The sequence below is a fragment of the Peromyscus californicus genome, unplaced genomic scaffold (genome assembly GCF_007827085.1).
Source record: "Peromyscus californicus insignis strain IS unplaced genomic scaffold, ASM782708v3 Scaffold_17__1_contigs__length_78620276, whole genome shotgun sequence".
NCBI classification, from domain to species: Eukaryota; Metazoa; Chordata; class Mammalia; order Rodentia; family Cricetidae; genus Peromyscus; species Peromyscus californicus.
In genome coordinates, this window is record NW_026294469.1 from 15,916,819 (window position 1) to 15,931,411 (window position 14,593).

At 43.5% G+C, this 14,593-nt stretch overlaps 1 long non-coding RNA gene across 2 annotated transcripts in view; it reads left to right on the forward strand.

Annotated features, from left to right (window-relative positions):
* Nucleotides 1–14,593, forward strand: part of LOC128112609 (uncharacterized) — a 292,581-nt gene that overhangs the window by 123,963 nt on the left and 154,025 nt on the right. The gene's annotated exons all lie outside the window — the stretch shown is intronic.

Here is a 14,593-nt window from a genome sequence, read left to right on the forward strand (position 1 = left end):
GGGACATCTAATTTGGACATGTATTTATGGCTTAACTTGAGCAAAGTATCTATAGACCCTCTAAGAAGAAGTAGTGTAGGACTCCGAGCTGGAAAGACAGGGGCAATGTAAGAACTGAGCAGAGGGGACTCTCAGAGAATAACCTCTGGGACACCTTGGGCTTCAAATGCACAGCTGTAAATGTTAACTTAGTCTGTCCCACATACCTGCTACAGCCTATGTGTGGAGCTGGGGAGCAGTAAGCAAGGGAGTACTCAGTCTCCAGCTTCACAGAGCTAATGTCTTCACTAGAGAAGAGTTAGGTGAGAACAGACAAATGATACCACCTCACATCACCATAGCAGTTGTTTTATTATTATTATTATTATTATTATTATTATTATTATTATTATTATTATTATCGAGACAGAGCCCAGACTGGCTTCAAACTTATTACACAGCGCAGGCTGGCCCTGAGCTCATGGCAATCCACCACGGCCCCCCGCCCCAGCGCGCTCCCCCCAGCCTCTACCTTCTGAGTGCTAGGATTAGAGGAATGAGCTACCACATCTGGCTTCAGATGGTATTTTGGTGGTGTTTCTGTATATGTTTCTTTTCTTATCACTATGGACAAAATAGGGAATAGTAGCAGTCTAAGAGAGGAGAGGTTGGTTTCTGGTTGTGATTCAGATTTTAGAAACAACAGACCACAGCAGGGAAGGCAGGGCAGGCCGACTCTGTGGCTGCAGGAGTGTGAAAGAGCAGCTTGTTCACATCTTGGTGGGCAGGAAGCAAGAAGAACAGATGGGACCCGGAAGCAGCTATCATCTTCAAAGGTCTGCTTCTAGTGACCTACTTCCACCAGCTGGGCCCCAGTTACTTATAAGCTTTGTGACCTTAAAATAGTGTCACATGCTGATGACTGAGTAGTCAAAATGTTCAGCTATAGGGGAGCATTTCAGATTCAAACCTAAGTAGGTCTCTGTTGGGGGAGCAGTTCTCCTCAGAGATGGAAGACCCTGTATTTTCCTTTAGGAGTTTCTGTAGTATGAGTCCTTAAGCACTTAAGTCTCCAAGGACCCCCATCATGCACCATCCTAAAGGGATGGAAGGTGTGGTTACTGGACTGTCCTGAATAAACCTGACAGGAGCTCTGGGAAGCACAGGGGCTTGGACCTGACCAATCAGAGCTCAGTGATCAGCTAAGGAGGAACACAGAATCTCAGCATAGCCAATCAGAGCTTTACTTTGTGCAGGAGGAATCTCTTGACGCTGCATGAGCTTAGCTGCTGGCCTGGGAACCTGGCACTGTCTGAGCATTTTGTGCTGTCCTTGAGAAGAGTACTGCCAGCCTGAAGAAGTCGGAGCCAGGCAGAGGAAGAAGCCAGCTGGGCCTGGGCCAGAATGACTTGCCATGTTTAGATTTCATAAGCCAATATATCCCTGTTTTATATGTTTTTATTCATTTATTGATATTTATGTATTTTGAACACTTAAGCCAATGCTACATGGCTTGAATATGTTTCCTGAGGTTATCATACTGCAAATGTAATTTCCACTGTGACAAAGTTCTCATTTAGGACCTTCAAGCAGGGTTTAAAACTGCTATTGGAGGAGTGGATGGTCTATCCCAGAAGTGGGTTAGTGGGGGCTCTTGGTAAGGGAATGGCTTCAGCTCTCTTTCCACCATCCCATACAAACACATGAGTGAATTTGGCTCTTTCACTTCTTCACAGAATGACACAGCAAGAAAGGCCCTCACCATCCATAGACTCCTCAACCATGGATGACTCACTTTTTTTTTTTTTTTTTTTTTCCAATAAGTGACCTGGTCTCAGGTGTACTGTCATAGCAGCACAGAATGCTATAAGGCAGCCATTTTGGCATGGGCTTCTCCTACTTAGGTTAGTAAGTCTCTCTCACTTTCTCCTCCAGATCCCGAGTGTCCATGGCTGACCTCCAGATGGAGGACTCAGTGCTTTGACTAAGCTCCCGTTAGTCAGACCTCCATGTTGCAGGCAGGGAGTCACCTTCTTCCCTTTTCTTCTTGTCAAAACAGATTTGCCTTGCATTTTGTCTTTTCTGGGCTCTGCCCTCTGCCAGCAGCCATTTGGTTAAGTTACACCAGGGTACTGATGGCTAAAAATTGCCCTGGGCATCAACAATCCTGCATGGAAACTGTACACTTGGACTGCAGTCCTTCACCATAATACTTCTTCTCAGGCACCCAGTGAAGGAAGCTTAGGCACTACAGCTGGTTGTTGAAGAGATGAATGACGTCAAGACTCTCCTTCTAGTCACCAAGGTTCCTTGGCTGAGTGTTCAGTCACTCTGCCTGTGTCCATGGCCAAGGGCCAGCTCTCCTGGCTCACAGAGAAGTCCTGGGCCTCTACCACTGTGAAGAGGTCATGTCCTTCCCACAGAAGGTAGGGAAGGGTTCTGATAGGAGAGCATCAGACGGACCACTGTGTCCTGCCACGTCCTTGACTCCAGAGGCGCCTTCTAGAACTCCTCTCTTCTCATTTGTAAAATAGAGATACCTCCCAAGGAGATCTGCAAGTGCCCGCCTGCCCTCCTCCCCTCCCTGAACCCCACACTTGCAGCATGGCACTGTGGGTGAGTGTCTGATTCTGAGTGATCTCAGGTCTTCCATGCTATGGGGTGACAGTGACCTGTAGGGATGTGATGCTTTTCACAGTGCACACTACGAAAATGTCAGAGGTACTTTCTGCTTGGGCCTGATGGAGGTCATATTGTAGCTTTCTTTGGATTTCCCATAATTCATGATTATTTGACACCAGTGACATTCACCATGCCACCTCAGTTTGAACCCAGTAAGATTCAGTTTTCTATCTGGGGTGCACCACAGGGAAGACCGTGCCACACATGCCTTAGGCTCCCTAGGTCTTCGCCAACACAGGTGGGTATTGATATCACCCTACCACCTTCTGTCCCTGTATAATCGCTAAATCTTGCAAAAAAGCTAGCCAGAGATAGAAAGACCCAGGATAAACATCAAGCACAGTAGAAACACTACATTTTCTGATGTCAACAATGTCCAACAGATGCTGTCATGTAGAAAGCTCTCTATGAATGGTTGATGTTGATGACCCCCCACATCCATTGCCTCATAGCTTATATAAACTGATACGAAGGCATGCCCAGCAAATTAGAGTGACAAACAAAAATATCTTAATCAAGGTTCATTTGACAACCAGAAAAAAAAGTCTATATCAGTGTTAAATTTTGCAAAAGCACTCAGCAAGATAGTGTTAGTCTGCTGCCACACCCAGGGGAACAGATGCTGCAAAGCACTTTCCCCAACAACAGGAAGGAAGTGGGGGCTCAGAAAGAGGAACTATCCACTTAGCCCCACATGGCAAGTCAGGGGACAGACGTGCAGTCTGCTGGCTGAGCAAGAGACTTGCTTCCTGAGCCTTCTTGGCTTGTTCTGGCCCTAGTTGCCAGCTTCGAGATTTGAGTCAGAGATGAAGCAAATGCTTAGGCAAGGAAAAAAATGTTTTGCCAGCTTGCTCCACAGGGAAGGAGAGTCTGTGAGATGATATGAAGCTGAAAATAGAGTGGTTCAGAGAAGAACCTACCAGACTATGTTGTGATGATGTGGAGACCTACTCCAGGAAGATGGGAACTGAAGGGGACGTGACACTGTTAGTCAACACAAATGAACCCAGAGGCCCTGGGTAGGGACTCAGGATAGGTGTCACAGAAAAAGGTCCTACTGGAACACTTCATTTAGCAGTGCTTGCCTGTGGGGGTCTGTGAACCTCCTGACACAGTCCAGGCCTTGAACAAAGGTCAAAGATTTATCCAGAAACAGCAAGCCCTGTACAAAGATGATTCTGGATTTAGAACAGAAGAAAGGTACTTTGAGGGAGTTCAAAGAACGGGCACACGCTCCCTGATGGCTGCTTTCTGGATATTTTGAGAGGCGACTAGGGCATATTTCCCCTCTCTGCTTCTCCCAGGGGCCTTTTCCAGCATGGTTCCTTCCCATTAGTGTATTCCAGAGCTTTGGAGCTTGAAAGTCTTAATATGAAAATTCCTGCAGTGATGGGAACAAGTCTCTCCCAGTTGGGGCTTGCTAAGGCCATTATCCTGATGATGTTAATGGTGATGATTAATTAGAATCAGTGATGGAGACAGTGAAAGGAAATAGGCCAATCTGATTAGATACTGAAAGGTGGGGTACATAGGCTCATGGTAAAGACAGTGGCAGACAGCCTGACTTTAGAAATTTGAGAAATCTAGGAAGTTAACTAACCCTGACTTGAACCTCATTTTCTTATCTAGCATAGATTCACAAAAATAAAAATTGAAACAAATTTACTTACGAGAAAATGGAAAAAATACATTTTGCCCGTGGTTAGTGCTTGCCAAGCAAAATGCTTGATGTGGAGCATATGTAACATGATGCCTCTGGCTTTTGGTGGGTTATAATGGGAGCTCAAACCAGTGCATGAGGATATCCCAACTTATAGTCTCAAGAATGCTAGTTTCAGACAACTCCAGTTCATTGATTAACAAGACTATTAATAAAAAATGTATTCAGTTCCTACCAGGCAATCAGACAATGCCAACAGCTGGGTGAAGTTGTGTAACAGAAGACATCTGCTTTATTGTTCCTTGACTCTTTTTCTTTTAGTTTTTTTCCCCATGGTGTTATCACCTGGGTCTCTCTGCCTCAAATGTGTCTGTCTGCTCCAGTTCAGGGAGTTCTCACAAACACATTCACTCTGCCGTATTTAGGGGAGAATGGTGGCCATGTTGCTATTGATTCTGCAACACAGTAAGCCTGTGCATCCTCTCCAGACGACTTTCTTTCTAAAGAAAGAGTCTCAAGAGGACACTGTTGAGTCCACAAAGACATCTGAAGTGGTGGGTTAGCATACAGCAGGCTCTTTTCTCTTCAAGTCACTACATAGGTGTTACCTATACTGGGGCCACGAGAATCATGGTTGAACTAGGATCTGTTTGCTTTTGGAGGTCAAAGTTCTGTTGATCTTCATTTATTGAGAGCCTAAAGATTGCAGTGGTGGCTACTTCTTGCAAAAAGCACAGCTTCTCTTGATTTATCAGCTTTCTTTTTATAGTGAATACAAATTTCATACAAACCACAGGTATGTTTGAAAAGAATTGTGTGGAAGGAAATACAAGGTACAGTAGAAGCATAAAAAGGGTTTGGTTTGCTGATTCTCTTCATCAAGAACTTATTGACGAAGACTCAGCAGTGTGCACAAGTTTGAACAAAGAAATTGAATGAAGATTATGCCCCCCATTGGCCTATTCATTTATACAACAAGTGTACATGGATTTGTTTTTGTAGAAGTTGAGGACTGAAAGTGTTCCAAATAAGAAAGCTATAAGAGACATGAACAAAAATGGAAGGATAATTTTCAGCTATCAATGACTGAGTATTAAATCACTTTAGAACATAACGTCTTAAAATTAAGCAATGATTTAATATAATATTTGAGAGGAGAGAGATGGCTCAGCAGTTAAGAGTACTGACTGATGTTTCAGAGGACCTGGGTTCAATTCCCAGGCCACCTGGTGTTCAATCACGCCAGGATAAAGGAAGAAGGAAACATATGATCCCTCTCTCATCTCCTTTTAAGAGGTCAAGGCAAGAAGCACCTCTCCCTGGGGCCTTATTGCCCAAGGTCATGGGCGGAACAAATACCACTACATTCAGGTGGTGGACTGGGTTCAGTGAGGCAGTCCGTGTTCTCACAGTGGTATCTCACCGAAATTTCCCTTCCCTTCCCTTCCCTTCCCTTCCCTTCCCTTCCCTTCCCTTCCCTTCCCTTCCCTTCCCTTCCCTTCTCTTCCCTTCCCTTCCCTTCCCTTCCCTTCCCTTCCCTTCCCTTCCTCTCCCCTCCCTTTTCCCTCTACTCCCCTCCCCTCTACTCCCCTCCTTTTCTCCTTCCCATTCTTCCTCTCCCATGTCTCACTCTGCACAGAGCCAAGGATGACTTAGCCCAGAACTCATTATGTAGCTCAGTTTGTCTCAAACTCATGTTAGTCCCCCAGCCTCAGCCTCCTGACTACTGGGATTGTACCTATGACTCACCATGCCTTGCTCTCAATGGCTTTCTTATTTACACATTGCTACTTGCTAGTTAGTTGTGGCTCTTGACAAGAATTTCAGTACTGAATCCTAGACAGAACATCCAGCTATGGATAGCTTTCTTATACTATGGCTGCTAGGTTTCAACAAAGAGTATCCTAGGGGACCTGGAGGAATGTTCTGTCTGCTTTCAGGTACCAGCCACCAAAGTCCCATATTAATAATAGAGTCATTTCTTCTGTAGCCCAGGAACACTCAGTCTCAAACCCGGAGAATATATGTCCTGCCTTTTTATAGGAGAAATGCTAATGTCAGGAATAGTATGTGGGATGAGATAACTTGTTGCCGTCGTTTGAGAAATACAATATGCTACGAGTGAGGTAAATCTAGCCATCACTGGGCCTTGAATGAAATTTTGCTGAGGAATGAATGCTTCTAAACCCAGGATAATTATGTAGCAATCCAAGGAAGCCGCTGAGCAAATGGGTGAGTACAACAGGGATATAAATGGGGATGGGTGTGAAGAATGAGCTGTTTAATGAGGTCTAGAGTAGTCAAAGAACACTTTGAGGAAGAACTAGGACCTTGAATTGATTTATGAAGCTGGCTAGGGTCCATTCAGTTATGTTTAACTTATATTAATCTCTACCCCTAGAAAAAATAATAAAACTTATACTTAGCATTTCAGTGTATAGTATATATTCTCTCCCTGGTTCCTTCCTCTCAGGAATGTAGTAGAAATTATAAATTCAGAATCTCTCTATTTTATTTATAATTTCATGGAAATATTTTCCTTAATGATGAACGATTCCTTTAAATATAGTTGAATTACTGTACATAGCATCCTGTTTATGTAAATATACTATCATTTATTTTCAACCTATTGTTGGAAGCTTATGCTGGTTCATGGTTCTTCTGTTGCAAATACACCATGATGGAAAGATCATGGCTCTCATCAATGGATATTCTCTTAAGATGAGTTTCTGAAGTTAGATGGCCAGTTAGATGCTACCTACATTTTCAGAGCTCTTATTTTTCTTGGCATAGAGGCTTCCAGAGCAGGTATGCTAATTGCTTCCTGTGGGGTGTGGGACTCTTTATTTGCATGATTGATGATATTGATTGTTACCACAAAAGAAGGGTGACTGTTTGATTGAAGAAACGAGGGCTTTGCTCTGGTTTTATACAGTAATTTGAAAGGTGGTTCCTCTTAAGCATTTCTTTCATATTTGTGATTCTTCACTGCCCCCCCCCACTGTGATTTACTACTTTAAACCCATTGCTTATTTTTTCTATTGATAACTTTCTCTTTTCAATTAGTAACAGCTTTTAGTAGCTTTTGTTTCGTGTATATGGTTCCAACGTTTCCCCCCTTGATTTAATTTTTTTGTTTGTTTGTGTGTGTTTTGCTTTATTTATGGTATCTTTATAGATGTAGAGGCTTTTTTGCATTTGTTTAGTCAAATATATTAATATTTTTAATTACCCATTTTGTTTTGCTCTTGTCCTTGAGAGGCCTTAGACATAATGGTAACACATAATTTTACCTTATTATTGTTTGTGTTTCTACACACATAACACACACACATGTATATAAATATAAAACATTTGATTCTTGAATTGAACTTGGACTGGGTCTTAAGGCATATTTGAACGTACATCTCATAAAGATTGTTTTTCATGTATTTACCCTGGTATTGGGTGAGGGTTTAGTTTGGTGGATGGGAAGCTTGGCTTGTTGAATTCCACCTGTAAATATGTCTACCATGAGAGAGGATTTTGGTGAAGGCTGAGGGCTTCTTGTGATAGTTGGAGGTGGCAGAACTCCAGGGTGACTCCTGTGGCGTTCTGGTAGACTGGGGACCCTGGAGGACAGGAAAAGGGAGGCACACTTTCAGGTCCAGCAATGGGGAAATTGTCTTTCCTATTCTTTAGCATCTCTTGAGGGATTGTTAGGAGTCAGGCAGTCCTGGAGACAGAGCTGCTAGATCACTGAATTTTCATCACCTATGAGGGATATACTAATATCATTTTCACTTTATAGATGAGGCATCCGAGGCTATGTAAGTGGTGGGGCTGGGATTGAGTCCAAATCTGGCTATTTCCAGGGTTTTGTTTTCAGCCATGATTCATATTCATCTCCTACTATGATTACAGTAAGAATTCAGTAGGTTAATCCAGAAACGTTGTATAGGTGAGAAGGAAAGGAGGAGATTGGGATCTGACATTTCTCAACTATTGGAAGGCTAAGGATGAGGGCTCGGTCTGAGGTGATGATTAGGAAACAGGCTACGAGATGCTGAGCGGAGAGGCTCGGAGCACATGTGGCCGAAGAGGAAAGCTGCTTGGGTCTTATGTATCTTCCCTCTACCATCTCATTTGGCCTTCATCAGGGCTGTACCAGCTGATCCTGGAAAATTCAAATCTGCCTAGGACCAGGCATTCTAAGGAAGAAATTGAGAATAGGACCAATATTCTAGATCCTGGAAGGAAGCTGGCATGAGTAAGAACTCTCTTTGAGGGATGGAAATGTATGGATTCATGGGTAAATATGAACAACGTACCTACAACGAGGGGCCCCAAGACACACCAAAAGAGAGCCCTTCTCTCACAGAAACTGAAGGTGGATGAAACAACCACATGTACATATATCCACAAAATGGAAAGGAGGCTCAGTCATGAGTGATGGGGAGTTCAGGGTAGACAGGGTGATCCCTGCTAGGGTGGATACAGTCATGAGTTGTTAACAAGCAGCTTCCAAGGGTCATGCTGGACTTTCCAGCACGAATAGATAAGGAATCTCACATCAGGAGAACTTTGCCTCTTGGTTGCAGTCCACAGCCTGCCCTATCCGAGGCCTGCCTGACTTTGCCCTTTGGCTGTCCTTTCCTCATCCCCTGAGGCGGTTTACCCTTCTATCAAAACCCTGTCTGATTGTGATTACAGCAATAGAGCATGCTCTGTTGTTCGCCTTCTTTATGCATCTAAGATGTTCTAAGAAGGAGAACAAAAGCAGACAAGAAATAAACTCCAGCTCACCGCACAGAACATGCATTTTTATCAAAAGAATTACAGAGCAGATATGGCTTTCATTCTCCACCCAGGCATGAACTGAAATCCTACCTCTATTTCATGGTCCTCCCCAGTACCTCATGCCTCACATACCACCTCTAGCCCCCATGTTCATAACTCTAATTTGGTCCCATGGTTCTTGGTAACTGAACAATCAAAAGTGGGTTTAGTTCTATCAAGAACACCCTGAAAAATGTTTCTGGAGAATCTCTCTGCCTTATCACACAGACATATGAAGAGGAACAGACCCCAGTTGCTTATGAGATCCTGGGTTTGAGTCCAAGCCCTGGGGATTCCTACTTGCCAACACCAGGCTGTTTAAACTTGGAGAAGTTCCTGGATTTGTCTAAGTACTTGTTGTGAAAGGAGGATGGATAGTAGTAGTTACCAGTGATGTGATGGAAGCTTCCACGAGACTGTGTATGAGTAATATTAGTGTAGAATGAGGGCAGCCATCAGTCCTGACTGGATGCAATTTAGAATATCTCACTGAGTTTTAATAGTGCAGAAATATTTCCCTTCAGGTTGGAAGTTATTCATTCCATTCATTTGCTCCATTATTATTTCATGGGAGTGCCTGGAGAGGGTCTTTCCCGTCTTGTGACAGGAGGGCTGGATCCTGATGAATATGCCTTCTCCAGTAGCATTGGAAACCTCCTCTGTGATTTTTGACAAGTGTCCCAGGCTTGCTGTCTGCAAGTCTGAAATGCTGCAAAGTGGTCATTGTTTCTCCTCCATCTACATGCAACTCATAGACCACATGTTCGCTTAACTTGACTTGCCTGTTCCCGTTCTCAGACTGTGAGCGTCACAAGATTGACATGGTCCTGCCTAGTGCATGTACGTCTACATTTCCAGGACATAGAACATGGTCATGATAGACATTCGTAGAAGTTTATCAAATGGAAGCCTAGCATGGTGACTTATGCCTGTAATTCCAGCATTCTGGAGGCTGAATTAGGATGATAGCCTGCATTTTGAGGCCAAACTGAGGGGCAGAGTAGTTAGCCTGCACTAATGTGAGATTTGCCTCAAAAACTAAAGTAATAATAATAATAGTAATAATTTTACTGAGTGGACAGTATTTTAGTTCATTACTATCCATGGATTGATGGCAAACATCTTGGGTGACCCTTTATTTATTTAATTTTAACTTACCGAAATACCCTAAATTAGACACTCTTACTTCAGGTTTATTAACAGAGATTCAGAAAAGTTAACCAACTCACCAAAGTGGTAGCCATTTCTCTCCTCCATTCTCACCCCCATTTATTCCTCAATACTCTGGATCTTGTTTTGATTGTATCGCTTATTGTCAATAAGGCGCAGGGCAAACCAGAGACTCTGAAAGAATCATGCTCACTTGCAATGAGAGCTGCTGTGCTGTCTTGAGAATGTTGTAATATTTTCTGGATATTCACAGTCCTACAAAAATAAGTGACTCATGGTGGTATTGTTTTGATGAAGGCTGAAAATGGCTTATCTATTTTTATCACTGAATGATGGTAACTAACAATATCAGGTGCTCTTTTCTGCTCAGGCGAGAGACGTGACAGGTCATGTGGGTTAAGGAGTATCTGCAGAGGGAAGGTGGTGCTCGGGTAGTACCAGGACAGAAGCTGTCCAGTCACCTCATGCACCTTGCCCTGAAGCTGGATGTTCTAAGTCACATCAGCATCATCTGCTTGGAGTTCTTGAAGGAATTGCCATCAGCTCTGTCTATTTTGTGACTGTCCTCAGCTTCTTTGGGGTGTAGCTCCCTCTCCAGTTAAACTCCATGTTTTCTTCTTCCTACTCCCTTTGTATTATTTTCTAAAAAGTATTAATCAATATACATAATATTAAGTTGCATAAGACATTTTCAAAGGTAACTTGTTTTTGTTGATCCTTCCCCCTTTCTCCCACACCCTCATCCCACCTCTGGGTACTAGTCTACTCCCAGTGGTACCCTTTTGAAACAGTTCAGACTCTATCACAACATTTCCAGCAATTCACAAGTTATTATTACAATATGGTACTTAGTTTTTGATAAAAATATGAATGGACATGTAAGTGGTGCACATATATACATGCAAACACTCACACATACCTATAAAATAAAAATAAAGTTATTCTTAAAAATATGAATGAATAAATGAATGATTGAGAAAGCATGTGACTTTGGAGGGATAATTAAAATGCACTCAAGTGTGTACTGGGGAGCAAGGAGGAAAGAAAGTGGCTGGAGGTATTGCCTGATGGTTAGCATGTGTGTCTGAGGTTGGGAACCTGAGCTAGACAACTTGGTCTCACTGCTCACCAACTGTGAGATGTTGGATAGATGACTGACCTTTGCTAAATCTTATCTTTCTTTGTCATTGAAATGGTAGCCATGGTGATACCACATCTCCATCACTTAGCTATGGCTATATAACAACCCATCTCAATACCCAATGGCAGAAAACAGCCACCATATTGATTGCTCTTGAGTTTTTGAAATGGAAGCCATGATGATACAACACCTCTGTCACTTAGCTATGGCTATATAACAAACCATTTCAAAACCCAGTGTCAGAAAACAGCCACCAAACTGACTGCTCTTGAGGTTGCCCATGGATGTGTCTGGTCTAGGCTGGATGCTGATGAGTAGCTCAGTCTCATGTAGGTATTTTCTTCAGGACTGGCGAGTCAGCCTTGACACATTCTTCTCATGAGGATGGTGAAGGTTAAAAAGCAAGAGGAGAAACACACAGGTCCTCCTAGTACACAGGTGGGAACTTGATAGTTAACTTGCCATTAGTATAACATCAGCCACACTCAAAGGAAAGAGGTGAGAAGCAGTGTTTTCACTCACCATGGGGCATTCCCACTGACCAGGAAACACTTTCACTCACCATGAAGTACTCTCACTCATCATGGGGACACTCTTGCTGGGGACAGCCTCACTCACTGTAGGGTACTCTCATTCACCATAGGGCACTGTCATTTACCAAAGGGCACAATCTCTCACCATGGGATGCTGCCACTCACCATAGGGAACTAACACTCACTGTGGGGCATCCTTACAAACTACCTTCATTCAACATAGAGGCACCCTTACTAACCATAGGGAAGCCTCACTCACTATGGGTCACTCTCACTCATTACTCACCATAGGGTACCTTCACTCACTTTGGGGAACCCCCACTCACTGTGGGGCACCCTCACTCATCGTGCAGCATCCTCATTTACCACAAGGGCACTGCTACTCACTATTGGACACCTCAAGGATATGGCTGCTGCAGAAGAGATGGAAATGAAATATTACCTGGAGTCAGGCGCCCTAACATATCCCTTACTAAAGTATTTGAAGTAGGTAAAGATGTACTCCTTGTTAAGTTTGTAGAAGGCATCTGATACATTGTGGAGCAGGTGAGTAGCAGGGTTAACTAGGTGGTCAGTGGCCTCCTTCATGAAGTAAGAATAGTTTGAAAGGGAGTTGGCAGAATGGACCAAGAAGGCATTGGGTAGGGGAGAACATCCTAGTCCAGGGGGAGCTCAGAACAAAGACCCTCAGAAAGTCCCATGGAATGTATTTTAGGAGCAGGGAGGAAGAGAATGTTCCTGAAGATTATCAATGAGCTGAGATGGAAGACGATATGCAACGAGTACCTTTCCATGCAGGACACCAGAAGAGTGTGGTGATTTGGATGACAATGTTCCCATGAGGCTCATATATTTGAATGCTTTGTTCCCAGTTAGTGAAACTGTTTGGGAAGAATTAGGTGGTGTGGTCTTATTGGAATTGGTGTGGTCTTATCACTGGGGTTGGGCTTTGAGGTTTAAAAAGTAGCTGTAGCTGGTGGATCAGATGTGAGCTCTCAGCTACACCTCCAACACCATGTCTGCCAGCCTGTTGCCATGCACTCTGCCATGATGACAATGGAACAACCCTCCGAAACTGTAAGCAATGAAATACTTCCTTTTGTAAGGTGCTTTGGTCATGGTGTTTCATCAAAGAAATAGAACAGTAAGACGAAGGGCTTAAGTTTAGCCTTAGTGAAAGGCAAAGCTACTGGAAGGCTCCAAACATGCACACCATGATTTTATGCTGAGTAACAAGGAGGATGTTTCAAAGCATCTCTGTGGCCCATATTAAGAATACCTCCAAGGAGGCAAGGAAGGCTGTGAGTGCAGTTCAGAAAGGAGTATGAATCAGCTGGACTTGGAAGCTGATTGCAGATGTCTGGAGCATAGAAAGTTTGGATATAATTTCAGGGTAGAGCCAACAGAATCTACTGGAAGATTAGATATTAGTATCTGATGGAATAAAAGAAGTCATGAATGGCTTCAAGGTTTCTAGCCCAAGTGGGACCTTGGGCTGCACCGAGATGGGAAACATTTTTGGTGAAATTAGATTGGAGTGGGAAGCAAACAGCTGTTGAGTTTTGGACACGTATGTGAGAGGGCTCTTAGATATTTAAGTGGAGATTGTCACACGGGTAGCTGTAGATACATATTTCAAGTTCACAAGTTAAATTAAATTTGGCTAGAAGGATGAATTTGGGACTCATTGGCCCTCATCAATTTTTTTTTCGAGACAGGGTTTCTCTGTGTAGTTTTGGTGCCTGTCCTGGATCTCACTCTGTAGACCAGGCTGGCCTCAAACTCACAGAGATCTGCCTGGCTCTGCCTCCCAAGTGCTGGGATTAAAGGTGTGCACCACCACCACTCAGGTGGCCCTCATCAATATTTAAAGTGCATGTTCTGGTCATATCACCAAGGGAATGAGCTTTGGTAGGAAGAGAACTACAGAGGCCATGGGGGGAGATGGAAGGTGACCAGTGTTATATACTGCTGTGAGGTCCAGACGAAGAATAGGAACTGACAGATGGGCACAATAACACGCAGCTCACCAGGACTCAGGAGCAGTTCTGGTTGTAAAGTCTGCGTGGAAGGTGAATGAGAAGGGCTGAAGAAAACTAAGGGAAATCAGTAATATGTAGGGAACTCTTGGAGGCGGTCTGTGAAAAGGTGAGTATAGAAAAAAAGGTTAAAAGAAACAGAAGCCATGTCAAGAAACTTTCATTTACTGTAGGACATCAATCATGGTTGTGGACTGATGGAAGAATCCATGAGTGAAAACTGATGATGCAGAGGAGCAGAAGAGAATGATATGGAAGTAATATGGAAGCCAGCAAAGGAACCGGGGAACGATCTTTTTCCGGCTCTTAGTCCTGATATTCCTTTCCCTAATAGGGATATTCACTCCATTATCATGCTCTCTCCTGTGCAGTGATTGCATTGCATCCCACAGTCATTTCAGCTCCACCATTAGCATTAGTGTTTTCTCTGTTGACATCTGTCATCCTTCAACTCAGCAGTGAGAGCACCAGGATATATATTTTTTTTATTCCATAAACATGAAACCTTTAACCATTTCCTGAGCTTTCCTTTGCTGCCCAGAGAAGACCACAGCAGAGCAAAAGGAGGCTC